General features: G+C 53.5%; 66 non-coding genes across 66 annotated transcripts; 34 read left to right on the top strand and 32 right to left on the bottom strand.

The window, feature by feature from the left end:
• The first annotated feature begins 51 nt into the window (after positions 1 to 51).
• On the top strand, positions 52 to 123 carry Trnad-guc (transfer RNA aspartic acid (anticodon GUC)). Its single transcript has one exon. It is a non-coding gene; the product is annotated as a tRNA-Asp (tRNA).
• A 556-nt stretch (positions 124 to 679) lies between these two features.
• Positions 680 to 752, bottom strand: Trnar-acg (transfer RNA arginine (anticodon ACG)). The gene has a single exon. It is a non-coding gene; the product is annotated as a tRNA-Arg (tRNA).
• Positions 753 to 1,194: 442 nt separating this feature from the next.
• On the top strand, positions 1,195 to 1,286 carry Trnai-uau (transfer RNA isoleucine (anticodon UAU)). The gene is given in 2 exon segments: positions 1,195 to 1,232; positions 1,251 to 1,286. It is a non-coding gene; the product is annotated as a tRNA-Ile (tRNA).
• Positions 1,287 to 1,397: 111 nt separating this feature from the next.
• On the top strand, positions 1,398 to 1,469 carry Trnad-guc (transfer RNA aspartic acid (anticodon GUC)). Its single transcript has one exon. It is a non-coding gene; the product is annotated as a tRNA-Asp (tRNA).
• Positions 1,470 to 2,024: 555 nt separating this feature from the next.
• Trnar-acg (transfer RNA arginine (anticodon ACG)) lies at positions 2,025 to 2,097 on the bottom strand. Its single transcript has one exon. It is a non-coding gene; the product is annotated as a tRNA-Arg (tRNA).
• A 442-nt stretch (positions 2,098 to 2,539) lies between these two features.
• Trnai-uau (transfer RNA isoleucine (anticodon UAU)) lies at positions 2,540 to 2,631 on the top strand. The gene is given in 2 exon segments: positions 2,540 to 2,577; positions 2,596 to 2,631. It is a non-coding gene; the product is annotated as a tRNA-Ile (tRNA).
• A 111-nt stretch (positions 2,632 to 2,742) lies between these two features.
• Trnad-guc (transfer RNA aspartic acid (anticodon GUC)) lies at positions 2,743 to 2,814 on the top strand. The gene has a single exon. It is a non-coding gene; the product is annotated as a tRNA-Asp (tRNA).
• A 236-nt stretch (positions 2,815 to 3,050) lies between these two features.
• Trnam-cau (transfer RNA methionine (anticodon CAU)) lies at positions 3,051 to 3,122 on the bottom strand. Its single transcript has one exon. It is a non-coding gene; the product is annotated as a tRNA-Met (tRNA).
• Positions 3,123 to 3,370: 248 nt separating this feature from the next.
• Positions 3,371 to 3,443, bottom strand: Trnar-acg (transfer RNA arginine (anticodon ACG)). Its single transcript has one exon. It is a non-coding gene; the product is annotated as a tRNA-Arg (tRNA).
• A 442-nt stretch (positions 3,444 to 3,885) lies between these two features.
• Trnai-uau (transfer RNA isoleucine (anticodon UAU)) lies at positions 3,886 to 3,977 on the top strand. The gene is given in 2 exon segments: positions 3,886 to 3,923; positions 3,942 to 3,977. It is a non-coding gene; the product is annotated as a tRNA-Ile (tRNA).
• Positions 3,978 to 4,088: 111 nt separating this feature from the next.
• Positions 4,089 to 4,160, top strand: Trnad-guc (transfer RNA aspartic acid (anticodon GUC)). The gene has a single exon. It is a non-coding gene; the product is annotated as a tRNA-Asp (tRNA).
• Positions 4,161 to 4,396: 236 nt separating this feature from the next.
• Positions 4,397 to 4,468, bottom strand: Trnam-cau (transfer RNA methionine (anticodon CAU)). Its single transcript has one exon. It is a non-coding gene; the product is annotated as a tRNA-Met (tRNA).
• A 248-nt stretch (positions 4,469 to 4,716) lies between these two features.
• Positions 4,717 to 4,789, bottom strand: Trnar-acg (transfer RNA arginine (anticodon ACG)). Its single transcript has one exon. It is a non-coding gene; the product is annotated as a tRNA-Arg (tRNA).
• A 442-nt stretch (positions 4,790 to 5,231) lies between these two features.
• Trnai-uau (transfer RNA isoleucine (anticodon UAU)) lies at positions 5,232 to 5,323 on the top strand. The gene is given in 2 exon segments: positions 5,232 to 5,269; positions 5,288 to 5,323. It is a non-coding gene; the product is annotated as a tRNA-Ile (tRNA).
• A 111-nt stretch (positions 5,324 to 5,434) lies between these two features.
• Positions 5,435 to 5,506, top strand: Trnad-guc (transfer RNA aspartic acid (anticodon GUC)). The gene has a single exon. It is a non-coding gene; the product is annotated as a tRNA-Asp (tRNA).
• Positions 5,507 to 5,742: 236 nt separating this feature from the next.
• Trnam-cau (transfer RNA methionine (anticodon CAU)) lies at positions 5,743 to 5,814 on the bottom strand. The gene has a single exon. It is a non-coding gene; the product is annotated as a tRNA-Met (tRNA).
• A 248-nt stretch (positions 5,815 to 6,062) lies between these two features.
• Positions 6,063 to 6,135, bottom strand: Trnar-acg (transfer RNA arginine (anticodon ACG)). Its single transcript has one exon. It is a non-coding gene; the product is annotated as a tRNA-Arg (tRNA).
• Positions 6,136 to 6,577: 442 nt separating this feature from the next.
• Trnai-uau (transfer RNA isoleucine (anticodon UAU)) lies at positions 6,578 to 6,669 on the top strand. The gene is given in 2 exon segments: positions 6,578 to 6,615; positions 6,634 to 6,669. It is a non-coding gene; the product is annotated as a tRNA-Ile (tRNA).
• A 111-nt stretch (positions 6,670 to 6,780) lies between these two features.
• Positions 6,781 to 6,852, top strand: Trnad-guc (transfer RNA aspartic acid (anticodon GUC)). Its single transcript has one exon. It is a non-coding gene; the product is annotated as a tRNA-Asp (tRNA).
• Positions 6,853 to 7,088: 236 nt separating this feature from the next.
• Positions 7,089 to 7,160, bottom strand: Trnam-cau (transfer RNA methionine (anticodon CAU)). The gene has a single exon. It is a non-coding gene; the product is annotated as a tRNA-Met (tRNA).
• A 248-nt stretch (positions 7,161 to 7,408) lies between these two features.
• Positions 7,409 to 7,481, bottom strand: Trnar-acg (transfer RNA arginine (anticodon ACG)). Its single transcript has one exon. It is a non-coding gene; the product is annotated as a tRNA-Arg (tRNA).
• Positions 7,482 to 7,923: 442 nt separating this feature from the next.
• Positions 7,924 to 8,015, top strand: Trnai-uau (transfer RNA isoleucine (anticodon UAU)). The gene is given in 2 exon segments: positions 7,924 to 7,961; positions 7,980 to 8,015. It is a non-coding gene; the product is annotated as a tRNA-Ile (tRNA).
• A 111-nt stretch (positions 8,016 to 8,126) lies between these two features.
• Trnad-guc (transfer RNA aspartic acid (anticodon GUC)) lies at positions 8,127 to 8,198 on the top strand. The gene has a single exon. It is a non-coding gene; the product is annotated as a tRNA-Asp (tRNA).
• A 236-nt stretch (positions 8,199 to 8,434) lies between these two features.
• On the bottom strand, positions 8,435 to 8,506 carry Trnam-cau (transfer RNA methionine (anticodon CAU)). Its single transcript has one exon. It is a non-coding gene; the product is annotated as a tRNA-Met (tRNA).
• A 248-nt stretch (positions 8,507 to 8,754) lies between these two features.
• On the bottom strand, positions 8,755 to 8,827 carry Trnar-acg (transfer RNA arginine (anticodon ACG)). The gene has a single exon. It is a non-coding gene; the product is annotated as a tRNA-Arg (tRNA).
• Positions 8,828 to 9,269: 442 nt separating this feature from the next.
• Positions 9,270 to 9,361, top strand: Trnai-uau (transfer RNA isoleucine (anticodon UAU)). Its single transcript is given in 2 exon segments — positions 9,270 to 9,307; positions 9,326 to 9,361. It is a non-coding gene; the product is annotated as a tRNA-Ile (tRNA).
• A 111-nt stretch (positions 9,362 to 9,472) lies between these two features.
• Trnad-guc (transfer RNA aspartic acid (anticodon GUC)) lies at positions 9,473 to 9,544 on the top strand. Its single transcript has one exon. It is a non-coding gene; the product is annotated as a tRNA-Asp (tRNA).
• A 236-nt stretch (positions 9,545 to 9,780) lies between these two features.
• Positions 9,781 to 9,852, bottom strand: Trnam-cau (transfer RNA methionine (anticodon CAU)). Its single transcript has one exon. It is a non-coding gene; the product is annotated as a tRNA-Met (tRNA).
• A 248-nt stretch (positions 9,853 to 10,100) lies between these two features.
• Positions 10,101 to 10,173, bottom strand: Trnar-acg (transfer RNA arginine (anticodon ACG)). Its single transcript has one exon. It is a non-coding gene; the product is annotated as a tRNA-Arg (tRNA).
• A 442-nt stretch (positions 10,174 to 10,615) lies between these two features.
• Positions 10,616 to 10,707, top strand: Trnai-uau (transfer RNA isoleucine (anticodon UAU)). Its single transcript is given in 2 exon segments — positions 10,616 to 10,653; positions 10,672 to 10,707. It is a non-coding gene; the product is annotated as a tRNA-Ile (tRNA).
• A 111-nt stretch (positions 10,708 to 10,818) lies between these two features.
• Trnad-guc (transfer RNA aspartic acid (anticodon GUC)) lies at positions 10,819 to 10,890 on the top strand. The gene has a single exon. It is a non-coding gene; the product is annotated as a tRNA-Asp (tRNA).
• Positions 10,891 to 11,126: 236 nt separating this feature from the next.
• Trnam-cau (transfer RNA methionine (anticodon CAU)) lies at positions 11,127 to 11,198 on the bottom strand. Its single transcript has one exon. It is a non-coding gene; the product is annotated as a tRNA-Met (tRNA).
• A 248-nt stretch (positions 11,199 to 11,446) lies between these two features.
• On the bottom strand, positions 11,447 to 11,519 carry Trnar-acg (transfer RNA arginine (anticodon ACG)). The gene has a single exon. It is a non-coding gene; the product is annotated as a tRNA-Arg (tRNA).
• A 442-nt stretch (positions 11,520 to 11,961) lies between these two features.
• Positions 11,962 to 12,053, top strand: Trnai-uau (transfer RNA isoleucine (anticodon UAU)). Its single transcript is given in 2 exon segments — positions 11,962 to 11,999; positions 12,018 to 12,053. It is a non-coding gene; the product is annotated as a tRNA-Ile (tRNA).
• Positions 12,054 to 12,164: 111 nt separating this feature from the next.
• Positions 12,165 to 12,236, top strand: Trnad-guc (transfer RNA aspartic acid (anticodon GUC)). Its single transcript has one exon. It is a non-coding gene; the product is annotated as a tRNA-Asp (tRNA).
• A 236-nt stretch (positions 12,237 to 12,472) lies between these two features.
• On the bottom strand, positions 12,473 to 12,544 carry Trnam-cau (transfer RNA methionine (anticodon CAU)). The gene has a single exon. It is a non-coding gene; the product is annotated as a tRNA-Met (tRNA).
• Positions 12,545 to 12,792: 248 nt separating this feature from the next.
• Trnar-acg (transfer RNA arginine (anticodon ACG)) lies at positions 12,793 to 12,865 on the bottom strand. Its single transcript has one exon. It is a non-coding gene; the product is annotated as a tRNA-Arg (tRNA).
• A 442-nt stretch (positions 12,866 to 13,307) lies between these two features.
• On the top strand, positions 13,308 to 13,399 carry Trnai-uau (transfer RNA isoleucine (anticodon UAU)). The gene is given in 2 exon segments: positions 13,308 to 13,345; positions 13,364 to 13,399. It is a non-coding gene; the product is annotated as a tRNA-Ile (tRNA).
• A 111-nt stretch (positions 13,400 to 13,510) lies between these two features.
• On the top strand, positions 13,511 to 13,582 carry Trnad-guc (transfer RNA aspartic acid (anticodon GUC)). Its single transcript has one exon. It is a non-coding gene; the product is annotated as a tRNA-Asp (tRNA).
• A 236-nt stretch (positions 13,583 to 13,818) lies between these two features.
• On the bottom strand, positions 13,819 to 13,890 carry Trnam-cau (transfer RNA methionine (anticodon CAU)). The gene has a single exon. It is a non-coding gene; the product is annotated as a tRNA-Met (tRNA).
• A 248-nt stretch (positions 13,891 to 14,138) lies between these two features.
• On the bottom strand, positions 14,139 to 14,211 carry Trnar-acg (transfer RNA arginine (anticodon ACG)). The gene has a single exon. It is a non-coding gene; the product is annotated as a tRNA-Arg (tRNA).
• A 442-nt stretch (positions 14,212 to 14,653) lies between these two features.
• On the top strand, positions 14,654 to 14,745 carry Trnai-uau (transfer RNA isoleucine (anticodon UAU)). The gene is given in 2 exon segments: positions 14,654 to 14,691; positions 14,710 to 14,745. It is a non-coding gene; the product is annotated as a tRNA-Ile (tRNA).
• A 111-nt stretch (positions 14,746 to 14,856) lies between these two features.
• Positions 14,857 to 14,928, top strand: Trnad-guc (transfer RNA aspartic acid (anticodon GUC)). Its single transcript has one exon. It is a non-coding gene; the product is annotated as a tRNA-Asp (tRNA).
• Positions 14,929 to 15,164: 236 nt separating this feature from the next.
• Trnam-cau (transfer RNA methionine (anticodon CAU)) lies at positions 15,165 to 15,236 on the bottom strand. Its single transcript has one exon. It is a non-coding gene; the product is annotated as a tRNA-Met (tRNA).
• A 248-nt stretch (positions 15,237 to 15,484) lies between these two features.
• Trnar-acg (transfer RNA arginine (anticodon ACG)) lies at positions 15,485 to 15,557 on the bottom strand. The gene has a single exon. It is a non-coding gene; the product is annotated as a tRNA-Arg (tRNA).
• A 442-nt stretch (positions 15,558 to 15,999) lies between these two features.
• Trnai-uau (transfer RNA isoleucine (anticodon UAU)) lies at positions 16,000 to 16,091 on the top strand. Its single transcript is given in 2 exon segments — positions 16,000 to 16,037; positions 16,056 to 16,091. It is a non-coding gene; the product is annotated as a tRNA-Ile (tRNA).
• A 111-nt stretch (positions 16,092 to 16,202) lies between these two features.
• Positions 16,203 to 16,274, top strand: Trnad-guc (transfer RNA aspartic acid (anticodon GUC)). Its single transcript has one exon. It is a non-coding gene; the product is annotated as a tRNA-Asp (tRNA).
• Positions 16,275 to 16,510: 236 nt separating this feature from the next.
• Positions 16,511 to 16,582, bottom strand: Trnam-cau (transfer RNA methionine (anticodon CAU)). The gene has a single exon. It is a non-coding gene; the product is annotated as a tRNA-Met (tRNA).
• Positions 16,583 to 16,830: 248 nt separating this feature from the next.
• On the bottom strand, positions 16,831 to 16,903 carry Trnar-acg (transfer RNA arginine (anticodon ACG)). Its single transcript has one exon. It is a non-coding gene; the product is annotated as a tRNA-Arg (tRNA).
• Positions 16,904 to 17,345: 442 nt separating this feature from the next.
• On the top strand, positions 17,346 to 17,437 carry Trnai-uau (transfer RNA isoleucine (anticodon UAU)). The gene is given in 2 exon segments: positions 17,346 to 17,383; positions 17,402 to 17,437. It is a non-coding gene; the product is annotated as a tRNA-Ile (tRNA).
• A 111-nt stretch (positions 17,438 to 17,548) lies between these two features.
• Trnad-guc (transfer RNA aspartic acid (anticodon GUC)) lies at positions 17,549 to 17,620 on the top strand. The gene has a single exon. It is a non-coding gene; the product is annotated as a tRNA-Asp (tRNA).
• Positions 17,621 to 17,856: 236 nt separating this feature from the next.
• Trnam-cau (transfer RNA methionine (anticodon CAU)) lies at positions 17,857 to 17,928 on the bottom strand. Its single transcript has one exon. It is a non-coding gene; the product is annotated as a tRNA-Met (tRNA).
• Positions 17,929 to 18,176: 248 nt separating this feature from the next.
• On the bottom strand, positions 18,177 to 18,249 carry Trnar-acg (transfer RNA arginine (anticodon ACG)). Its single transcript has one exon. It is a non-coding gene; the product is annotated as a tRNA-Arg (tRNA).
• A 442-nt stretch (positions 18,250 to 18,691) lies between these two features.
• On the top strand, positions 18,692 to 18,783 carry Trnai-uau (transfer RNA isoleucine (anticodon UAU)). The gene is given in 2 exon segments: positions 18,692 to 18,729; positions 18,748 to 18,783. It is a non-coding gene; the product is annotated as a tRNA-Ile (tRNA).
• Positions 18,784 to 18,894: 111 nt separating this feature from the next.
• Positions 18,895 to 18,966, top strand: Trnad-guc (transfer RNA aspartic acid (anticodon GUC)). The gene has a single exon. It is a non-coding gene; the product is annotated as a tRNA-Asp (tRNA).
• A 236-nt stretch (positions 18,967 to 19,202) lies between these two features.
• Trnam-cau (transfer RNA methionine (anticodon CAU)) lies at positions 19,203 to 19,274 on the bottom strand. The gene has a single exon. It is a non-coding gene; the product is annotated as a tRNA-Met (tRNA).
• Positions 19,275 to 19,522: 248 nt separating this feature from the next.
• Trnar-acg (transfer RNA arginine (anticodon ACG)) lies at positions 19,523 to 19,595 on the bottom strand. Its single transcript has one exon. It is a non-coding gene; the product is annotated as a tRNA-Arg (tRNA).
• Positions 19,596 to 20,037: 442 nt separating this feature from the next.
• Positions 20,038 to 20,129, top strand: Trnai-uau (transfer RNA isoleucine (anticodon UAU)). Its single transcript is given in 2 exon segments — positions 20,038 to 20,075; positions 20,094 to 20,129. It is a non-coding gene; the product is annotated as a tRNA-Ile (tRNA).
• A 111-nt stretch (positions 20,130 to 20,240) lies between these two features.
• On the top strand, positions 20,241 to 20,312 carry Trnad-guc (transfer RNA aspartic acid (anticodon GUC)). The gene has a single exon. It is a non-coding gene; the product is annotated as a tRNA-Asp (tRNA).
• A 236-nt stretch (positions 20,313 to 20,548) lies between these two features.
• On the bottom strand, positions 20,549 to 20,620 carry Trnam-cau (transfer RNA methionine (anticodon CAU)). Its single transcript has one exon. It is a non-coding gene; the product is annotated as a tRNA-Met (tRNA).
• A 248-nt stretch (positions 20,621 to 20,868) lies between these two features.
• Positions 20,869 to 20,941, bottom strand: Trnar-acg (transfer RNA arginine (anticodon ACG)). Its single transcript has one exon. It is a non-coding gene; the product is annotated as a tRNA-Arg (tRNA).
• A 442-nt stretch (positions 20,942 to 21,383) lies between these two features.
• Positions 21,384 to 21,475, top strand: Trnai-uau (transfer RNA isoleucine (anticodon UAU)). Its single transcript is given in 2 exon segments — positions 21,384 to 21,421; positions 21,440 to 21,475. It is a non-coding gene; the product is annotated as a tRNA-Ile (tRNA).
• A 111-nt stretch (positions 21,476 to 21,586) lies between these two features.
• Trnad-guc (transfer RNA aspartic acid (anticodon GUC)) lies at positions 21,587 to 21,658 on the top strand. Its single transcript has one exon. It is a non-coding gene; the product is annotated as a tRNA-Asp (tRNA).
• Positions 21,659 to 21,894: 236 nt separating this feature from the next.
• On the bottom strand, positions 21,895 to 21,966 carry Trnam-cau (transfer RNA methionine (anticodon CAU)). The gene has a single exon. It is a non-coding gene; the product is annotated as a tRNA-Met (tRNA).
• Positions 21,967 to 22,214: 248 nt separating this feature from the next.
• On the bottom strand, positions 22,215 to 22,287 carry Trnar-acg (transfer RNA arginine (anticodon ACG)). Its single transcript has one exon. It is a non-coding gene; the product is annotated as a tRNA-Arg (tRNA).
• A 442-nt stretch (positions 22,288 to 22,729) lies between these two features.
• On the top strand, positions 22,730 to 22,821 carry Trnai-uau (transfer RNA isoleucine (anticodon UAU)). The gene is given in 2 exon segments: positions 22,730 to 22,767; positions 22,786 to 22,821. It is a non-coding gene; the product is annotated as a tRNA-Ile (tRNA).
• Positions 22,822 to 22,930: the final 109 nt, after the last annotated feature.

The raw sequence follows: 22,930 nt of genomic DNA, 5'->3' as shown, positions 1-22,930 counted from the left end.
ACCTACTTGAGAACCATAAGTGTGCGTGCGTTGTGCGTACCGATTGCGTATTCCTCGGTAGTATAGTGGTTAGTATCCCCGCCTGTCACGCGGGAGACCGGGGTTCGATTCCCCGCCGGGGAGGTGCGATTTTTATATCGCGAAAGTTGCACGTGTGGCCCGAAAAGACATTAACGTTGTGATCGAGAAATGTAGTTGCTGCAGAATCGTAAGAAACTCTGCGTCTTAGGAAGTGTTTCTCGTATTCTCCACACGACGTCGTCGTCGTTTCAGAACTTACAGGGTTTGCTGTTGACGCTGAGTCAGCGCACCCCAGGCTTAATGATCGAGCTCGAAGCACCCAAGAAAAAGAATAATTTTAGCAGAGCGTGGTTTCGATCCACGGACCTCTGGGTCATGGGCCCAGCACGCTTCCACTGCGCCACTCTGCTGCGTGACGTGCGACACTTGGAAAAGCGTTGTCTGCGTCGCGTACCGTTTAATTAACTGTGCAACATCTCTCAGCTTGACTTGTCTCGACTTTGCTCGACTGACGCTACGCTGACGCTTGCACGAAGCGATATTTACCACGATCGTCTCGAGATGCAGCTGCGAGATGCTCAGGATTGACATTGCACTCCACGCAGGTGGAAACATTCGAATGCACTGCCTAGCTACGCGCCCGCAACTAACAAAATGCCGACCCTGCCAGGATTCGAACCTGGAATCTTCTGATCCGTAGTCAGACGCGTTATCCGTTGCGCCACAGGGCCACTGGTCGCCTTTCGTCATATGAGGCGGGTACACATCGCAGAGCAACGTGTTCTCCGTGGCTCGGCAACTGCGTGTCGTCCACTGACAACGGCGGCGCGGCCACTCTGGTCTTCCGCACTCTGCAGGGAGCTGCCAAGGAAGGCATCTCTCCTCCAGCTGCTCGGCCACGGTGCGCCTGCATAGCTTAAAGCTTGCCACACATCTGCCCTCGCTGTTGGACAGGTAGCAGAAGGCAAGGCGCGCGTTTTTCTGCAATTTTTCGGTGATGACAAGCGGTTGATATGCTTGTAAGTGTAGCATATGAAGCAAGAATCGTATGAAGCATCCGTAGCCAGGTGCTAAAGTCGCAGTATGGCCGCAGGTGACGGTCGTATGATGGGTCGGTAGCCACAACAGGTTGGCAGCAAAGCAAATACCGCTAACTGAAAGCACCCTGCTGTAGCCTCAGTGGCGCAATTGGTTAGCGCACGGTACTTATAAGGCAGTAGCCGTGAGCAATGCCGGGGTTGTGAGTTCGAGCCTCACCTGGGGCATACTTTTATTTCGTAGCAGCTGACTCTGAAAGCATCGGGACGCTAGATTTGAGATGAATCACCTACTTGAGAACCATAAGTGTGCGTGCGTTGTGCGTACCGATTGCGTATTCCTCGGTAGTATAGTGGTTAGTATCCCCGCCTGTCACGCGGGAGACCGGGGTTCGATTCCCCGCCGGGAGGTGCGATTTTTATATCGCGAAAGTTGCACGTGTGGCCCGAAAAGACATTAACGTTGTGATCGAGAAATGTAGTTGCTGCAGAATCGTAAGAAACTCTGCGTCTTAGGAAGTGTTTCTCGTATTCTCCACACGACGTCGTCGTCGTTTCAGAACTTACAGGGTTTGCTGTTGACGCTGAGTCAGCGCACCCCAGGCTTAATGATCGAGCTCGAAGCACCCAAGAAAAAGAATAATTTTAGCAGAGCGTGGTTTCGATCCACGGACCTCTGGGTCATGGGCCCAGCACGCTTCCACTGCGCCACTCTGCTGCGTGACGTGCGACACTTGGAAAAGCGTTGTCTGCGTCGCGTACCGTTTAATTAACTGTGCAACATCTCTCAGCTTGACTTGTCTCGACTTTGCTCGACTGACGCTACGCTGACGCTTGCACGAAGCGATATTTACCACGATCGTCTCGAGATGCAGCTGCGAGATGCTCAGGATTGACATTGCACTCCACGCAGGTGGAAACATTCGAATGCACTGCCTAGCTACGCGCCCGCAACTAACAAAATGCCGACCCTGCCAGGATTCGAACCTGGAATCTTCTGATCCGTAGTCAGACGCGTTATCCGTTGCGCCACAGGGCCACTGGTCGCCTTTCGTCATATGAGGCGGGTACACATCGCAGAGCAACGTGTTCTCCGTGGCTCGGCAACTGCGTGTCGTCCACTGACAACGGCGGCGCGGCCACTCTGGTCTTCCGCACTCTGCAGGGAGCTGCCAAGGAAGGCATCTCTCCTCCAGCTGCTCGGCCACGGTGCGCCTGCATAGCTTAGAGCTTGCCACACATCTGCCCTCGCTGTTGGACAGGTAGCAGAAGGCAAGGCGCGCGTTTTTCTGCAATTTTTCGGTGATGACAAGCGGTTGATATGCTTGTAAGTGTAGCATATGAAGCAAGAATCGTATGAAGCATCCGTAGCCAGGTGCTAAAGTCGCAGTATGGCCGCAGGTGACGGTCGTATGATGGGTCTGTAGCCACAACAGGTTGGCAGCAAAGCAAATACCGCTAACTGAAAGCACCCTGCTGTAGCCTCAGTGGCGCAATTGGTTAGCGCACGGTACTTATAAGGCAGTAGCCGTGAGCAATGCCGGGGTTGTGAGTTCGAGCCTCACCTGGGGCATACTTTTATTTCGTAGCAGCTGACTCTGAAAGCATCGGGACGCTAGATTTGAGATGAATCACCTACTTGAGAACCATAAGTGTGCGTGCGTTGTGCGTACCGATTGCGTATTCCTCGGTAGTATAGTGGTTAGTATCCCCGCCTGTCACGCGGGATACCGGGGTTCGATTCCCCGCCGGGGAGGTGCGATTTTTATATCGCGAAAGTTGCACGTGTGGCCCGAAAAGACATTAACGTTGTGATCGAGAAATGTAGTTGCTGCAGAATCGTAAGAAACTCTGCGTCTTAGGAAGTGTTTCTCGTATTCTCCACACGACGTCGTCGTCGTTTCAGAACTTACAGGGTTTGCTGTTGACGCTGAGTCAGCGCACCCCAGGCTTAATGATCGAGCTCGAAGCACCCAAGAAAAAGAATAATTTTAGCAGAGCGTGGTTTCGATCCACGGACCTCTGGGTTATGGGCCCAGCACGCTTCCACTGCGCCACTCTGCTGCGTGACGTGCGACACTTGGAAAAGCGTTGTCTGCGTCGCGTACCGTTTAATTAACTGTGCAACATCTCTCAGCTTGACTTGTCTCGACTTTGCTCGACTGACGCTACGCTGACGCTTGCACGAAGCGATATTTACCACGATCGTCTCGAGATGCAGCTGCGAGATGCTCAGGATTGACATTGCACTCCACGCAGGTGGAAACATTCGAATGCACTGCCTAGCTACGCGCCCGCAACTAACAAAATGCCGACCCTGCCAGGATTCGAACCTGGAATCTTCTGATCCGTAGTCAGACGCGTTATCCGTTGCGCCACAGGGCCACTGGTCGCCTTTCGTCATATGAGGCGGGTACACATCGCAGAGCAACGTGTTCTCCGTGGCTCGGCAACTGCGTGTCGTCCACTGACAACGGCGGCGCGGCCACTCTGGTCTTCCGCACTCTGCAGGGAGCTGCCAAGGAAGGCATCTCTCCTCCAGCTGCTCGGCCACGGTGCGCCTGCATAGCTTAAAGCTTGCCACACATCTGCCCTCGCTGTTGGACAGGTAGCAGAAGGCAAGGCGCGCGTTTTTCTGCAATTTTTCGGTGATGACAAGCGGTTGATATGCTTGTAAGTGTAGCATATGAAGCAAGAATCGTATGAAGCATCCGTAGCCAGGTGCTAAAGTCGCAGTATGGCCGCAGGTGACGGTCGTATGATGGGTCGGTAGCCACAACAGGTTGGCAGCAAAGCAAATACCGCTAACTGAAAGCACCCTGCTGTAGCCCCAGTGGCGCAATTGGTTAGCGCACGGTACTTATAAGGCAGTAGCCGTGAGCAATGCCGGGGTTGTGAGTTCGAGCCTCACCTGGGGCATACTTTTATTTCGTAGCAGCTGACTCTGAAAGCATCGGGACGCTAGATTTGAGATGAATCACCTACTTGAGAACCATAAGTGTGCGTGCGTTGTGCGTACCGATTGCGTATTCCTCGGTAGTATAGTGGTTAGTATCCCCGTCTGTCACGCGGGAGACCGGGGTTCGATTCCCCGCCGGGGAGGTGCGATTTTTATATCGCGAAAGTTGCACGTGTGGCCCGAAAAGACATTAACGTTGTGATCGAGAAATGTAGTTGCTGCAGAATCGTAAGAAACTCTGCGTCTTAGGAAGTGTTTCTCGTATTCTCCACACGACGTCGTCGTCGTTTCAGAACTTACAGGGTTTGCTGTTGACGCTGAGTCAGCGCACCCCAGGCTTAATGATCGAGCTCGAAGCACCCAAGAAAAAGAATAATTTTAGCAGAGCGTGGTTTCGATCCACGGACCTCTGGGTTATGGGCCCAGCACGCTTCCACTGCGCCACTCTGCTGCGTGACGTGCGACACTTGGAAAAGCGTTGTCTGCGTCGCGTACCGTTTAATTAACTGTGCAACATCTCTCAGCTTGACTTGTCTCGACTTTGCTCGACTGACGCTACGCTGACGCTTGCACGAAGCGATATTTACCACGATCGTCTCGAGATGCAGCTGCGAGATGCTCAGGATTGACATTGCACTCCACGCAGGTGGAAACATTCGAATGCACTGCCTAGCTACGCGCCCGCAACTAACAAAATGCCGACCCTGCCAGGATTCGAACCTGGAATCTTCTGATCCGTAGTCAGACGCGTTATCCGTTGCGCCACAGGGCCACTGGTCGCCTTTCGTCATATGAGGCGGGTACACATCGCAGAGCAACGTGTTCTCCGTGGCTCGGCAACTGCGTGTCGTCCACTGACAACGGCGGCGCGGCCACTCTGGTCTTCCGCACTCTGCAGGGAGCTGCCAAGGAAGGCATCTCTCCTCCAGCTGCTCGGCCACGGTGCGCCTGCATAGCTTAGAGCTTGCCACACATCTGCCCTCGCTGTTGGACAGGTAGCAGAAGGCAAGGCGCGCGTTTTTCTGCAATTTTTCGGTGATGACAAGCGGTTGATATGCTTGTAAGTGTAGCATATGAAGCAAGAATCGTATGAAGCATCCGTAGCCAGGTGCTAAAGTCGCAGTATGGCCGCAGGTGACGGTCGTATGATGGGTCTGTAGCCACAACAGGTTGGCAGCAAAGCAAATACCGCTAACTGAAAGCACCCTGCTGTAGCCTCAGTGGCGCAATTGGTTAGCGCACGGTACTTATAAGGCAGTAGCCGTGAGCAATGCCGGGGTTGTGAGTTCGAGCCTCACCTGGGGCATACTTTTATTTCGTAGCAGCTGACTCTGAAAGCATCGGGACGCTAGATTTGAGATGAATCACCTACTTGAGAACCATAAGTGTGCGTGCGTTGTGCGTACCGATTGCGTATTCCTCGGTAGTATAGTGGTTAGTATCCCCGCCTGTCACGCGGGATACCGGGGTTCGATTCCCCGCCGGGGAGGTGCGATTTTTATATCGCGAAAGTTGCACGTGTGGCCCGAAAAGACATTAACGTTGTGATCGAGAAATGTAGTTGCTGCAGAATCGTAAGAAACTCTGCGTCTTAGGAAGTGTTTCTCGTATTCTCCACACGACGTCGTCGTCGTTTCAGAACTTACAGGGTTTGCTGTTGACGCTGAGTCAGCGCACCCCAGGCTTAATGATCGAGCTCGAAGCACCCAAGAAAAAGAATAATTTTAGCAGAGCGTGGTTTCGATCCACGGACCTCTGGGTTATGGGCCCAGCACGCTTCCACTGCGCCACTCTGCTGCGTGACGTGCGACACTTGGAAAAGCGTTGTCTGCGTCGCGTACCGTTTAATTAACTGTGCAACATCTCTCAGCTTGACTTGTCTCGACTTTGCTCGACTGACGCTACGCTGACGCTTGCACGAAGCGATATTTACCACGATCGTCTCGAGATGCAGCTGCGAGATGCTCAGGATTGACATTGCACTCCACGCAGGTGGAAACATTCGAATGCACTGCCTAGCTACGCGCCCGCAACTAACAAAATGCCGACCCTGCCAGGATTCGAACCTGGAATCTTCTGATCCGTAGTCAGACGCGTTATCCGTTGCGCCACAGGGCCACTGGTCGCCTTTCGTCATATGAGGCGGGTACACATCGCAGAGCAACGTGTTCTCCGTGGCTCGGCAACTGCGTGTCGTCCACTGACAACGGCGGCGCGGCCACTCTGGTCTTCCGCACTCTGCAGGGAGCTGCCAAGGAAGGCATCTCTCCTCCAGCTGCTCGGCCACGGTGCGCCTGCATAGCTTAGAGCTTGCCACACATCTGCCCTCGCTGTTGGACAGGTAGCAGAAGGCAAGGCGCGCGTTTTTCTGCAATTTTTCGGTGATGACAAGCGGTTGATATGCTTGTAAGTGTAGCATATGAAGCAAGAATCGTATGAAGCATCCGTAGCCAGGTGCTAAAGTCGCAGTATGGCCGCAGGTGACGGTCGTATGATGGGTCGGTAGCCACAACAGGTTGGCAGCAAAGCAAATACCGCTAACTGAAAGCACCCTGCTGTAGCCTCAGTGGCGCAATTGGTTAGCGCACGGTACTTATAAGGCAGTAGCCGTGAGCAATGCCGGGGTTGTGAGTTCGAGCCTCACCTGGGGCATACTTTTATTTCGTAGCAGCTGACTCTGAAAGCATCGGGACGCTAGATTTGAGATGAATCACCTACTTGAGAACCATAAGTGTGCGTGCGTTGTGCGTACCGATTGCGTATTCCTCGGTAGTATAGTGGTTAGTATCCCCGCCTGTCACGCGGGATACCGGGGTTCGATTCCCCGCCGGGGAGGTGCGATTTTTATATCGCGAAAGTTGCACGTGTGGCCCGAAAAGACATTAACGTTGTGATCGAGAAATGTAGTTGCTGCAGAATCGTAAGAAACTCTGCGTCTTAGGAAGTGTTTCTCGTATTCTCCACACGACGTCGTCGTCGTTTCAGAACTTACAGGGTTTGCTGTTGACGCTGAGTCAGCGCACCCCAGGCTTAATGATCGAGCTCGAAGCACCCAAGAAAAAGAATAATTTTAGCAGAGCGTGGTTTCGATCCACGGACCTCTGGGTTATGGGCCCAGCACGCTTCCACTGCGCCACTCTGCTGCGTGACGTGCGACACTTGGAAAAGCGTTGTCTGCGTCGCGTACCGTTTAATTAACTGTGCAACATCTCTCAGCTTGACTTGTCTCGACTTTGCTCGACTGACGCTACGCTGACGCTTGCACGAAGCGATATTTACCACGATCGTCTCGAGATGCAGCTGCGAGATGCTCAGGATTGACATTGCACTCCACGCAGGTAGAAACATTCGAATGCACTGCCTAGCTACGCGCCCGCAACTAACAAAATGCCGACCCTGCCAGGATTCGAACCTGGAATCTTCTGATCCGTAGTCAGACGCGTTATCCGTTGCGCCACAGGGCCACTGGTCGCCTTTCGTCATATGAGGCGGGTACACATCGCAGAGCAACGTGTTCTCCGTGGCTCGGCAACTGCGTGTCGTCCACTGACAACGGCGGCGCGGCCACTCTGGTCTTCCGCACTCTGCAGGGAGCTGCCAAGGAAGGCATCTCTCCTCCAGCTGCTCGGCCACGGTGCGCCTGCATAGCTTAGAGCTTGCCACACATCTGCCCTCGCTGTTGGACAGGTAGCAGAAGGCAAGGCGCGCGTTTTTCTGCAATTTTTCGGTGATGACAAGCGGTTGATATGCTTGTAAGTGTAGCATATGAAGCAAGAATCGTATGAAGCATCCGTAGCCAGGTGCTAAAGTCGCAGTATGGCCGCAGGTGACGGTCGTATGATGGGTCGGTAGCCACAACAGGTTGGCAGCAAAGCAAATACCGCTAACTGAAAGCACCCTGCTGTAGCCTCAGAGGCGCAATTGGTTAGCGCACGGTACTTATAAGGCAGTAGCCGTGAGCAATGCCGGGGTTGTGAGTTCGAGCCTCACCTGGGGCATACTTTTATTTCGTAGCAGCTGACTCTGAAAGCATCGGGACGCTAGATTTGAGATGAATCACCTACTTGAGAACCATAAGTGTGCGTGCGTTGTGCGTACCGATTGCGTATTCCTCGGTAGTATAGTGGTTAGTATCCCCGCCTGTCACGCGGGATACCGGGGTTCGATTCCCCGCCGGGGAGGTGCGATTTTTATATCGCGAAAGTTGCACGTGTGGCCCGAAAAGACATTAACGTTGTGATCGAGAAATGTAGTTGCTGCAGAATCGTAAGAAACTCTGCGTCTTAGGAAGTGTTTCTCGTATTCTCCACACGACGTCGTCGTCGTTTCAGAACTTACAGGGTTTGCTGTTGACGCTGAGTCAGCGCACCCCAGGCTTAATGATCGAGCTCGAAGCACCCAAGAAAAAGAATAATTTTAGCAGAGCGTGGTTTCGATCCACGGACCTCTGGGTTATGGGCCCAGCACGCTTCCACTGCGCCACTCTGCTGCGTGACGTGCGACACTTGGAAAAGCGTTGTCTGCGTCGCGTACCGTTTAATTAACTGTGCAACATCTCTCAGCTTGACTTGTCTCGACTTTGCTCGACTGACGCTACGCTGACGCTTGCACGAAGCGATATTTACCACGATCGTCTCGAGATGCAGCTGCGAGATGCTCAGGATTGACATTGCACTCCACGCAGGTGGAAACATTCGAATGCACTGCCTAGCTACGCGCCCGCAACTAACAAAATGCCGACCCTGCCAGGATTCGAACCTGGAATCTTCTGATCCGTAGTCAGACGCGTTATCCGTTGCGCCACAGGGCCACTGGTCGCCTTTCGTCATATGAGGCGGGTACACATCGCAGAGCAACGTGTTCTCCGTGGCTCGGCAACTGCGTGTCGTCCACTGACAACGGCGGCGCGGCCACTCTGGTCTTCCGCACTCTGCAGGGAGCTGCCAAGGAAGGCATCTCTCCTCCAGCTGCTCGGCCACGGTGCGCCTGCATAGCTTAGAGCTTGCCACACATCTGCCCTCGCTGTTGGACAGGTAGCAGAAGGCAAGGCGCGCGTTTTTCTGCAATTTTTCGGTGATGACAAGCGGTTGATATGCTTGTAAGTGTAGCATATGAAGCAAGAATCGTATGAAGCATCCGTAGCCAGGTGCTAAAGTCGCAGTATGGCCGCAGGTGACGGTCGTATGATGGGTCGGTAGCCACAACAGGTTGGCAGCAAAGCAAATACCGCTAACTGAAAGCACCCTGCTGTAGCCTCAGTGGCGCAATTGGTTAGCGCACGGTACTTATAAGGCAGTAGCCGTGAGCAATGCCGGGGTTGTGAGTTCGAGCCTCACCTGGGGCATACTTTTATTTCGTAGCAGCTGACTCTGAAAGCATCGGGACGCTAGATTTGAGATGAATCACCTACTTGAGAACCATAAGTGTGCGTGCGTTGTGCGTACCGATTGCGTATTCCTCGGTAGTATAGTGGTTAGTATCCCCGCCTGTCACGCGGGATACCGGGGTTCGATTCCCCGCCGGGGAGGTGCGATTTTTATATCGCGAAAGTTGCACGTGTGGCCCGAAAAGACATTAACGTTGTGATCGAGAAATGTAGTTGCTGCAGAATCGTAAGAAACTCTGCGTCTTAGGAAGTGTTTCTCGTATTCTCCACACGACGTCGTCGTCGTTTCAGAACTTACAGGGTTTGCTGTTGACGCTGAGTCAGCGCACCCCAGGCTTAATGATCGAGCTCGAAGCACCCAAGAAAAAGAATAATTTTAGCAGAGCGTGGTTTCGATCCACGGACCTCTGGGTTATGGGCCCAGCACGCTTCCACTGCGCCACTCTGCTGCGTGACGTGCGACACTTGGAAAAGCGTTGTCTGCGTCGCGTACCGTTTAATTAACTGTGCAACATCTCTCAGCTTGACTTGTCTCGACTTTGCTCGACTGACGCTACGCTGACGCTTGCACGAAGCGATATTTACCACGATCGTCTCGAGATGCAGCTGCGAGATGCTCAGGATTGACATTGCACTCCACGCAGGTAGAAACATTCGAATGCACTGCCTAGCTACGCGCCCGCAACTAACAAAATGCCGACCCTGCCAGGATTCGAACCTGGAATCTTCTGATCCGTAGTCAGACGCGTTATCCGTTGCGCCACAGGGCCACTGGTCGCCTTTCGTCATATGAGGCGGGTACACATCGCAGAGCAACGTGTTCTCCGTGGCTCGGCAACTGCGTGTCGTCCACTGACAACGGCGGCGCGGCCACTCTGGTCTTCCGCACTCTGCAGGGAGCTGCCAAGGAAGGCATCTCTCCTCCAGCTGCTCGGCCACGGTGCGCCTGCATAGCTTAGAGCTTGCCACACATCTGCCCTCGCTGTTGGACAGGTAGCAGAAGGCAAGGCGCGCGTTTTTCTGCAATTTTTCGGTGATGACAAGCGGTTGATATGCTTGTAAGTGTAGCATATGAAGCAAGAATCGTATGAAGCATCCGTAGCCAGGTGCTAAAGTCGCAGTATGGCCGCAGGTGACGGTCGTATGATGGGTCGGTAGCCACAACAGGTTGGCAGCAAAGCAAATACCGCTAACTGAAAGCACCCTGCTGTAGCCTCAGTGGCGCAATTGGTTAGCGCACGGTACTTATAAGGCAGTAGCCGTGAGCAATGCCGGGGTTGTGAGTTCGAGCCTCACCTGGGGCATACTTTTATTTCGTAGCAGCTGACTCTGAAAGCATCGGGACGCTAGATTTGAGATGAATCACCTACTTGAGAACCATAAGTGTGCGTGCGTTGTGCGTACCGATTGCGTATTCCTCGGTAGTATAGTGGTTAGTATCCCCGCCTGTCACGCGGGATACCGGGGTTCGATTCCCCGCCGGGGAGGTGCGATTTTTATATCGCGAAAGTTGCACGTGTGGCCCGAAAAGACATTAACGTTGTGATCGAGAAATGTAGTTGCTGCAGAATCGTAAGAAACTCTGCGTCTTAGGAAGTGTTTCTCGTATTCTCCACACGACGTCGTCGTCGTTTCAGAACTTACAGGGTTTGCTGTTGACGCTGAGTCAGCGCACCCCAGGCTTAATGATCGAGCTCGAAGCACCCAAGAAAAAGAATAATTTTAGCAGAGCGTGGTTTCGATCCACGGACCTCTGGGTTATGGGCCCAGCACGCTTCCACTGCGCCACTCTGCTGCGTGACGTGCGACACTTGGAAAAGCGTTGTCTGCGTCGCGTACCGTTTAATTAACTGTGCAACATCTCTCAGCTTGACTTGTCTCGACTTTGCTCGACTGACGCTACGCTGACGCTTGCACGAAGCGATATTTACCACGATCGTCTCGAGATGCAGCTGCGAGATGCTCAGGATTGACATTGCACTCCACGCAGGTGGAAACATTCGAATGCACTGCCTAGCTACGCGCCCGCAACTAACAAAATGCCGACCCTGCCAGGATTCGAACCTGGAATCTTCTGATCCGTAGTCAGACGCGTTATCCGTTGCGCCACAGGGCCACTGGTCGCCTTTCGTCATATGAGGCGGGTACACATCGCAGAGCAACGTGTTCTCCGTGGCTCGGCAACTGCGTGTCGTCCACTGACAACGGCGGCGCGGCCACTCTGGTCTTCCGCACTCTGCAGGGAGCTGCCAAGGAAGGCATCTCTCCTCCAGCTGCTCGGCCACGGTGCGCCTGCATAGCTTAGAGCTTGCCACACATCTGCCCTCGCTGTTGGACAGGTAGCAGAAGGCAAGGCGCGCGTTTTTCTGCAATTTTTCGGTGATGACAAGCGGTTGATATGCTTGTAAGTGTAGCATATGAAGCAAGAATCGTATGAAGCATCCGTAGCCAGGTGCTAAAGTCGCAGTATGGCCGCAGGTGACGGTCGTATGATGGGTCGGTAGCCACAACAGGTTGGCAGCAAAGCAAATACCGCTAACTGAAAGCACCCTGCTGTAGCCTCAGTGGCGCAATTGGTTAGCGCACGGTACTTATAAGGCAGTAGCCGTGAGCAATGCCGGGGTTGTGAGTTCGAGCCTCACCTGGGGCATACTTTTATTTCGTAGCAGCTGACTCTGAAAGCATCGGGACGCTAGATTTGAGATGAATCACCTACTTGAGAACCATAAGTGTGCGTGCGTTGTGCGTACCGATTGCGTATTCCTCGGTAGTATAGTGGTTAGTATCCCCGCCTGTCACGCGGGATACCGGGGTTCGATTCCCCGCCGGGGAGGTGCGATTTTTATATCGCGAAAGTTGCACGTGTGGCCCGAAAAGACATTAACGTTGTGATCGAGAAATGTAGTTGCTGCAGAATCGTAAGAAACTCTGCGTCTTAGGAAGTGTTTCTCGTATTCTCCACACGACGTCGTCGTCGTTTCAGAACTTACAGGGTTTGCTGTTGACGCTGAGTCAGCGCACCCCAGGCTTAATGATCGAGCTCGAAGCACCCAAGAAAAAGAATAATTTTAGCAGAGCGTGGTTTCGATCCACGGACCTCTGGGTTATGGGCCCAGCACGCTTCCACTGCGCCACTCTGCTGCGTGACGTGCGACACTTGGAAAAGCGTTGTCTGCGTCGCGTACCGTTTAATTAACTGTGCAACATCTCTCAGCTTGACTTGTCTCGACTTTGCTCGACTGACGCTACGCTGACGCTTGCACGAAGCGATATTTACCACGATCGTCTCGAGATGCAGCTGCGAGATGCTCAGGATTGACATTGCACTCCACGCAGGTGGAAACATTCGAATGCACTGCCTAGCTACGCGCCCGCAACTAACAAAATGCCGACCCTGCCAGGATTCGAACCTGGAATCTTCTGATCCGTAGTCAGACGCGTTATCCGTTGCGCCACAGGGCCACTGGTCGCCTTTCGTCATATGAGGCGGGTACACATCGCAGAGCAACGTGTTCTCCGTGGCTCGGCAACTGCGTGTCGTCCACTGACAACGGCGGCGCGGCCACTCTGGTCTTCCGCACTCTGCAGGGAGCTGCCAAGGAAGGCATCTCTCCTCCAGCTGCTCGGCCACGGTGCGCCTGCATAGCTTAGAGCTTGCCACACATCTGCCCTCGCTGTTGGACAGGTAGCAGAAGGCAAGGCGCGCGTTTTTCTGCAATTTTTCGGTGATGACAAGCGGTTGATATGCTTGTAAGTGTAGCATATGAAGCAAGAATCGTATGAAGCATCCGTAGCCAGGTGCTAAAGTCGCAGTATGGCCGCAGGTGACGGTCGTATGATGGGTCGGTAGCCACAACAGGTTGGCAGCAAAGCAAATACCGCTAACTGAAAGCACCCTGCTGTAGCCTCAGTGGCGCAATTGGTTAGCGCACGGTACTTATAAGGCAGTAGCCGTGAGCAATGCCGGGGTTGTGAGTTCGAGCCTCACCTGGGGCATACTTTTATTTCGTAGCAGCTGACTCTGAAAGCATCGGGACGCTAGATTTGAGATGAATCACCTACTTGAGAACCATAAGTGTGCGTGCGTTGTGCGTACCGATTGCGTATTCCTCGGTAGTATAGTGGTTAGTATCCCCGCCTGTCACGCGGGATACCGGGGTTCGATTCCCCGCCGGGGAGGTGCGATTTTTATATCGCGAAAGTTGCACGTGTGGCCCGAAAAGACATTAACGTTGTGATCGAGAAATGTAGTTGCTGCAGAATCGTAAGAAACTCTGCGTCTTAGGAAGTGTTTCTCGTATTCTCCACACGACGTCGTCGTCGTTTCAGAACTTACAGGGTTTGCTGTTGACGCTGAGTCAGCGCACCCCAGGCTTAATGATCGAGCTCGAAGCACCCAAGAAAAAGAATAATTTTAGCAGAGCGTGGTTTCGATCCACGGACCTCTGGGTTATGGGCCCAGCACGCTTCCACTGCGCCACTCTGCTGCGTGACGTGCGACACTTGGAAAAGCGTTGTCTGCGTCGCGTACCGTTTAATTAACTGTGCAACATCTCTCAGCTTGACTTGTCTCGACTTTGCTCGACTGACGCTACGCTGACGCTTGCACGAAGCGATATTTACCACGATCGTCTCGAGATGCAGCTGCGAGATGCTCAGGATTGACATTGCACTCCACGCAGGTGGAAACATTCGAATGCACTGCCTAGCTACGCGCCCGCAACTAACAAAATGCCGACCCTGCCAGGATTCGAACCTGGAATCTTCTGATCCGTAGTCAGACGCGTTATCCGTTGCGCCACAGGGCCACTGGTCGCCTTTCGTCATATGAGGCGGGTACACATCGCAGAGCAACGTGTTCTCCGTGGCTCGGCAACTGCGTGTCGTCCACTGACAACGGCGGCGCGGCCACTCTGGTCTTCCGCACTCTGCAGGGAGCTGCCAAGGAAGGCATCTCTCCTCCAGCTGCTCGGCCACGGTGCGCCTGCATAGCTTAGAGCTTGCCACACATCTGCCCTCGCTGTTGGACAGGTAGCAGAAGGCAAGGCGCGCGTTTTTCTGCAATTTTTCGGTGATGACAAGCGGTTGATATGCTTGTAAGTGTAGCATATGAAGCAAGAATCGTATGAAGCATCCGTAGCCAGGTGCTAAAGTCGCAGTATGGCCGCAGGTGACGGTCGTATGATGGGTCGGTAGCCACAACAGGTTGGCAGCAAAGCAAATACCGCTAACTGAAAGCACCCTGCTGTAGCCTCAGTGGCGCAATTGGTTAGCGCACGGTACTTATAAGGCAGTAGCCGTGAGCAATGCCGGGGTTGTGAGTTCGAGCCTCACCTGGGGCATACTTTTATTTCGTAGCAGCTGACTCTGAAAGCATCGGGACGCTAGATTTGAGATGAATCACCTACTTGAGAACCATAAGTGTGCGTGCGTTGTGCGTACCGATTGCGTATTCCTCGGTAGTATAGTGGTTAGTATCCCCGCCTGTCACGCGGGATACCGGGGTTCGATTCCCCGCCGGGGAGGTGCGATTTTTATATCGCGAAAGTTGCACGTGTGGCCCGAAAAGACATTAACGTTGTGATCGAGAAATGTAGTTGCTGCAGAATCGTAAGAAACTCTGCGTCTTAGGAAGTGTTTCTCGTATTCTCCACACGACGTCGTCGTCGTTTCAGAACTTACAGGGTTTGCTGTTGACGCTGAGTCAGCGCACCCCAGGCTTAATGATCGAGCTCGAAGCACCCAAGAAAAAGAATAATTTTAGCAGAGCGTGGTTTCGATCCACGGACCTCTGGGTTATGGGCCCAGCACGCTTCCACTGCGCCACTCTGCTGCGTGACGTGCGACACTTGGAAAAGCGTTGTCTGCGTCGCGTACCGTTTAATTAACTGTGCAACATCTCTCAGCTTGACTTGTCTCGACTTTGCTCGACTGACGCTACGCTGACGCTTGCACGAAGCGATATTTACCACGATCGTCTCGAGATGCAGCTGCGAGATGCTCAGGATTGACATTGCACTCCACGCAGGTGGAAACATTCGAATGCACTGCCTAGCTACGCGCCCGCAACTAACAAAATGCCGACCCTGCCAGGATTCGAACCTGGAATCTTCTGATCCGTAGTCAGACGCGTTATCCGTTGCGCCACAGGGCCACTGGTCGCCTTTCGTCATATGAGGCGGGTACACATCGCAGAGCAACGTGTTCTCCGTGGCTCGGCAACTGCGTGTCGTCCACTGACAACGGCGGCGCGGCCACTCTGGTCTTCCGCACTCTGCAGGGAGCTGCCAAGGAAGGCATCTCTCCTCCAGCTGCTCGGCCACGGTGCGCCTGCATAGCTTAGAGCTTGCCACACATCTGCCCTCGCTGTTGGACAGGTAGCAGAAGGCAAGGCGCGCGTTTTTCTGCAATTTTTCGGTGATGACAAGCGGTTGATATGCTTGTAAGTGTAGCATATGAAGCAAGAATCGTATGAAGCATCCGTAGCCAGGTGCTAAAGTCGCAGTATGGCCGCAGGTGACGGTCGTATGATGGGTCGGTAGCCACAACAGGTTGGCAGCAAAGCAAATACCGCTAACTGAAAGCACCCTGCTGTAGCCTCAGTGGCGCAATTGGTTAGCGCACGGTACTTATAAGGCAGTAGCCGTGAGCAATGCCGGGGTTGTGAGTTCGAGCCTCACCTGGGGCATACTTTTATTTCGTAGCAGCTGACTCTGAAAGCATCGGGACGCTAGATTTGAGATGAATCACCTACTTGAGAACCATAAGTGTGCGTGCGTTGTGCGTACCGATTGCGTATTCCTCGGTAGTATAGTGGTTAGTATCCCCGCCTGTCACGCGGGATACCGGGGTTCGATTCCCCGCCGGGGAGGTGCGATTTTTATATCGCGAAAGTTGCACGTGTGGCCCGAAAAGACATTAACGTTGTGATCGAGAAATGTAGTTGCTGCAGAATCGTAAGAAACTCTGCGTCTTAGGAAGTGTTTCTCGTATTCTCCACACGACGTCGTCGTCGTTTCAGAACTTACAGGGTTTGCTGTTGACGCTGAGTCAGCGCACCCCAGGCTTAATGATCGAGCTCGAAGCACCCAAGAAAAAGAATAATTTTAGCAGAGCGTGGTTTCGATCCACGGACCTCTGGGTTATGGGCCCAGCACGCTTCCACTGCGCCACTCTGCTGCGTGACGTGCGACACTTGGAAAAGCGTTGTCTGCGTCGCGTACCGTTTAATTAACTGTGCAACATCTCTCAGCTTGACTTGTCTCGACTTTGCTCGACTGACGCTACGCTGACGCTTGCACGAAGCGATATTTACCACGATCGTCTCGAGATGCAGCTGCGAGATGCTCAGGATTGACATTGCACTCCACGCAGGTGGAAACATTCGAATGCACTGCCTAGCTACGCGCCCGCAACTAACAAAATGCCGACCCTGCCAGGATTCGAACCTGGAATCTTCTGATCCGTAGTCAGACGCGTTATCCGTTGCGCCACAGGGCCACTGGTCGCCTTTCGTCATATGAGGCGGGTACACATCGCAGAGCAACGTGTTCTCCGTGGCTCGGCAACTGCGTGTCGTCCACTGACAACGGCGGCGCGGCCACTCTGGTCTTCCGCACTCTGCAGGGAGCTGCCAAGGAAGGCATCTCTCCTCCAGCTGCTCGGCCACGGTGCGCCTGCATAGCTTAGAGCTTGCCACACATCTGCCCTCGCTGTTGGACAGGTAGCAGAAGGCAAGGCGCGCGTTTTTCTGCAATTTTTCGGTGATGACAAGCGGTTGATATGCTTGTAAGTGTAGCATATGAAGCAAGAATCGTATGAAGCATCCGTAGCCAGGTGCTAAAGTCGCAGTATGGCCGCAGGTGACGGTCGTATGATGGGTCGGTAGCCACAACAGGTTGGCAGCAAAGCAAATACCGCTAACTGAAAGCACCCTGCTGTAGCCTCAGTGGCGCAATTGGTTAGCGCACGGTACTTATAAGGCAGTAGCCGTGAGCAATGCCGGGGTTGTGAGTTCGAGCCTCACCTGGGGCATACTTTTATTTCGTAGCAGCTGACTCTGAAAGCATCGGGACGCTAGATTTGAGATGAATCACCTACTTGAGAACCATAAGTGTGCGTGCGTTGTGCGTACCGATTGCGTATTCCTCGGTAGTATAGTGGTTAGTATCCCCGCCTGTCACGCGGGATACCGGGGTTCGATTCCCCGCCGGGGAGGTGCGATTTTTATATCGCGAAAGTTGCACGTGTGGCCCGAAAAGACATTAACGTTGTGATCGAGAAATGTAGTTGCTGCAGAATCGTAAGAAACTCTGCGTCTTAGGAAGTGTTTCTCGTATTCTCCACACGACGTCGTCGTCGTTTCAGAACTTACAGGGTTTGCTGTTGACGCTGAGTCAGCGCACCCCAGGCTTAATGATCGAGCTCGAAGCACCCAAGAAAAAGAATAATTTTAGCAGAGCGTGGTTTCGATCCACGGACCTCTGGGTTATGGGCCCAGCACGCTTCCACTGCGCCACTCTGCTGCGTGACGTGCGACACTTGGAAAAGCGTTGTCTGCGTCGCGTACCGTTTAATTAACTGTGCAACATCTCTCAGCTTGACTTGTCTCGACTTTGCTCGACTGACGCTACGCTGACGCTTGCACGAAGCGATATTTACCACGATCGTCTCGAGATGCAGCTGCGAGATGCTCAGGATTGACATTGCACTCCACGCAGGTGGAAACATTCGAATGCACTGCCTAGCTACGCGCCCGCAACTAACAAAATGCCGACCCTGCCAGGATTCGAACCTGGAATCTTCTGATCCGTAGTCAGACGCGTTATCCGTTGCGCCACAGGGCCACTGGTCGCCTTTCGTCATATGAGGCGGGTACACATCGCAGAGCAACGTGTTCTCCGTGGCTCGGCAACTGCGTGTCGTCCACTGACAACGGCGGCGCGGCCACTCTGGTCTTCCGCACTCTGCAGGGAGCTGCCAAGGAAGGCATCTCTCCTCCAGCTGCTCGGCCACGGTGCGCCTGCATAGCTTAAAGCTTGCCACACATCTGCCCTCGCTGTTGGACAGGTAGCAGAAGGCAAGGCGCGCGTTTTTCTGCAATTTTTCGGTGATGACAAGCGGTTGATATGCTTGTAAGTGTAGCATATGAAGCAAGAATCGTATGAAGCATCCGTAGCCAGGTGCTAAAGTCGCAGTATGGCCGCAGGTGACGGTCGTATGATGGGTCGGTAGCCACAACAGGTTGGCAGCAAAGCAAATACCGCTAACTGAAAGCACCCTGCTGTAGCCTCAGTGGCGCAATTGGTTAGCGCACGGTACTTATAAGGCAGTAGCCGTGAGCAATGCCGGGGTTGTGAGTTCGAGCCTCACCTGGGGCATACTTTTATTTCGTAGCAGCTGACTCTGAAAGCATCGGGACGCTAGATTTGAGATGAATCACCTACTTGAGAACCATAAGTGTGCGTGCGTTGTGCGTACCGATTGCGTATTCCTCGGTAGTATAGTGGTTAGTATCCCCGCCTGTCACGCGGGAGACCGGGGTTCGATTCCCCGCCGGGGAGGTGCGATTTTTATATCGCGAAAGTTGCACGTGTGGCCCGAAAAGACATTAACGTTGTGATCGAGAAATGTAGTTGCTGCAGAATCGTAAGAAACTCTGCGTCTTAGGAAGTGTTTCTCGTATTCTCCACACGACGTCGTCGTCGTTTCAGAACTTACAGGGTTTGCTGTTGACGCTGAGTCAGCGCACCCCAGGCTTAATGATCGAGCTCGAAGCACCCAAGAAAAAGAATAATTTTAGCAGAGCGTGGTTTCGATCCACGGACCTCTGGGTTATGGGCCCAGCACGCTTCCACTGCGCCACTCTGCTGCGTGACGTGCGACACTTGGAAAAGCGTTGTCTGCGTCGCGTACCGTTTAATTAACTGTGCAACATCTCTCAGCTTGACTTGTCTCGACTTTGCTCGACTGACGCTACGCTGACGCTTGCACGAAGCGATATTTACCACGATCGTCTCGAGATGCAGCTGCGAGATGCTCAGGATTGACATTGCACTCCACGCAGGTGGAAACATTCGAATGCACTGCCTAGCTACGCGCCCGCAACTAACAAAATGCCGACCCTGCCAGGATTCGAACCTGGAATCTTCTGATCCGTAGTCAGACGCGTTATCCGTTGCGCCACAGGGCCACTGGTCGCCTTTCGTCATATGAGGCGGGTACACATCGCAGAGCAACGTGTTCTCCGTGGCTCGGCAACTGCGTGTCGTCCACTGACAACGGCGGCGCGGCCACTCTGGTCTTCCGCACTCTGCAGGGAGCTGCCAAGGAAGGCATCTCTCCTCCAGCTGCTCGGCCACGGTGCGCCTGCATAGCTTAGAGCTTGCCACACATCTGCCCTCGCTGTTGGACAGGTAGCAGAAGGCAAGGCGCGCGTTTTTCTGCAATTTTTCGGTGATGACAAGCGGTTGATATGCTTGTAAGTGTAGCATATGAAGCAAGAATCGTATGAAGCATCCGTAGCCAGGTGCTAAAGTCGCAGTATGGCCGCAGGTGACGGTCGTATGATGGGTCTGTAGCCACAACAGGTTGGCAGCAAAGCAAATACCGCTAACTGAAAGCACCCTGCTGTAGCCTCAGTGGCGCAATTGGTTAGCGCACGGTACTTATAAGGCAGTAGCCGTGAGCAATGCCGGGGTTGTGAGTTCGAGCCTCACCTGGGGCATACTTTTATTTCGTAGCAGCTGACTCTGAAAGCATCGGGACGCTAGATTTGAGATGAATCACCTACTTGAGAACCATAAGTGTGCGTGCGTTGTGCGTACCGATTGCGTATTTCTCGGTAGTATAGTGGTTAGTATCCCCGCCTGTCACGCGGGATACCGGGGTTCGATTCCCCGCCGGGGAGGTGCGATTTTTATATCGCGAAAGTTGCACGTGTGGCCCGAAAAGACATTAACGTTGTGATCGAGAAATGTAGTTGCTGCAGAATCGTAAGAAACTCTGCGTCTTAGGAAGTGTTTCTCGTATTCTCCACACGACGTCGTCGTCGTTTCAGAACTTACAGGGTTTGCTGTTGACGCTGAGTCAGCGCACCCCAGGCTTAATGATCGAGCTCGAAGCACCCAAGAAAAAGAATAATTTTAGCAGAGCGTGGTTTCGATCCACGGACCTCTGGGTTATGGGCCCAGCACGCTTCCACTGCGCCACTCTGCTGCGTGACGTGCGACACTTGGAAAAGCGTTGTCTGCGTCGCGTACCGTTTAATTAACTGTGCAACATCTCTCAGCTTGACTTGTCTCGACTTTGCTCGACTGACGCTACGCTGACGCTTGCACGAAGCGATATTTACCACGATCGTCTCGAGATGCAGCTGCGAGATGCTCAGGATTGACATTGCACTCCACGCAGGTGGAAACATTCGAATGCACTGCCTAGCTACGCGCCCGCAACTAACAAAATGCCGACCCTGCCAGGATTCGAACCTGGAATCTTCTGATCCGTAGTCAGACGCGTTATCCGTTGCGCCACAGGGCCACTGGTCGCCTTTCGTCATATGAGGCGGGTACACATCGCAGAGCAACGTGTTCTCCGTGGCTCGGCAACTGCGTGTCGTCCACTGACAACGGCGGCGCGGCCACTCTGGTCTTCCGCACTCTGCAGGGAGCTGCCAAGGAAGGCATCTCTCCTCCAGCTGCTCGGCCACGGTGCGCCTGCATAGCTTAAAGCTTGCCACACATCTGCCCTCGCTGTTGGACAGGTAGCAGAAGGCAAGGCGCGCGTTTTTCTGCAATTTTTCGGTGATGACAAGCGGTTGATATGCTTGTAAGTGTAGCATATGAAGCAAGAATCGTATGAAGCATCCGTAGCCAGGTGCTAAAGTCGCAGTATGGCCGCAGGTGACGGTCGTATGATGGGTCGGTAGCCACAACAGGTTGGCAGCAAAGCAAATACCGCTAACTGAAAGCACCCTGCTGTAGCCCCAGTGGCGCAATTGGTTAGCGCACGGTACTTATAAGGCAGTAGCCGTGAGCAATGCCGGGGTTGTGAGTTCGAGCCTCACCTGGGGCATACTTTTATTTCGTAGCAGCTGACTCTGAAAGCATCGGGACGCTAGATTTGAGATGAATCACCTACTTGAGAAGCATAAGTGTGCGTGCGTTGTGCGTACCGATTGCGTATTCCTCGGTAGTATAGTGGTTAGTATCCCCGCCTGTCACGCGGGAGACCGGGGTTCGATTCCCCGCCGGGGAGGTGCGATTTTGATATCGCGAAAGTTGCACGTGTGGCCCGAAAAGACATTAACGTTGTGATCGAGAAATGTAGTTGCTGCAGAATCGTAAGAAACTCTGCGTCTTAGGAAGTGTTTCTCGTATTCTCCACACGACGTCGTCGTCGTTTCAGAACTTACAGGGTTTGCTGTTGACGCTGAGTCAGCGCACCCCAGGCTTAATGATCGAGCTCGAAGCACCCAAGAAAAAGAATAATTTTAGCAGAGCGTGGTTTCGATCCACGGACCTCTGGGTTATGGGCCCAGCACGCTTCCACTGCGCCACTCTGCTGCGTGACGTGCGACACTTGGAAAAGCGTTGTCTGCGTCGCGTACCGTTTAATTAACTGTGCAACATCTCTCAGCTTGACTTGTCTCGACTTTGCTCGACTGACGCTACGCTGACGCTTGCACGAAGCGATATTTACCACGATCGTCTCGAGATGCAGCTGCGAGATGCTCAGGATTGACATTGCACTCCACGCAGGTGGAAACATTCGAATGCACTGCCTAGCTACGCGCCCGCAACTAACAAAATGCCGACCCTGCCAGGATTCGAACCTGGAATCTTCTGATCCGTAGTCAGACGCGTTATCCGTTGCGCCACAGGGCCACTGGTCGCCTTTCGTCATATGAGGCGGGTACACATCGCAGAGCAACGTGTTCTCCGTGGCTCGGCAACTGCGTGTCGTCCACTGACAACGGCGGCGCGGCCACTCTGGTCTTCCGCACTCTGCAGGGAGCTGCCAAGGAAGGCATCTCTCCTCCAGCTGCTCGGCCACGGTGCGCCTGCATAGCTTAAAGCTTGCCACACATCTGCCCTCGCTGTTGGACAGGTAGCAGAAGGCAAGGCGCGCGTTTTTCTGCAATTTTTCGGTGATGACAAGCGGTTGATATGCTTGTAAGTGTAGCATATGAAGCAAGAATCGTATGAAGCATCCGTAGCCAGGTGCTAAAGTCGCAGTATGGCCGCAGGTGACGGTCGTATGATGGGTCGGTAGCCACAACAGGTTGGCAGCAAAGCAAATACCGCTAACTGAAAGCACCCTGCTGTAGCCTCAGTGGCGCAATTGGTTAGCGCACGGTACTTATAAGGCAGTAGCCGTGAGCAATGCCGGGGTTGTGAGTTCGAGCCTCACCTGGGGCATACTTTTATTTCGTAGCAGCTGACTCTGAAAGCATCGGGACGCTAGATTTGAGATGAATCACCTACTTGAGAACCATAAGTGTGCGTGCGTTGTGCGTACCGATTGCGT

Source organism: Schistocerca cancellata, chromosome 9 (assembly GCF_023864275.1).
Source record: "Schistocerca cancellata isolate TAMUIC-IGC-003103 chromosome 9, iqSchCanc2.1, whole genome shotgun sequence".
NCBI lineage: Eukaryota > Metazoa > Arthropoda > Insecta > Orthoptera > Acrididae > Schistocerca > Schistocerca cancellata.
This window is presented reverse-complemented; position numbering and strand designations above follow the sequence as displayed.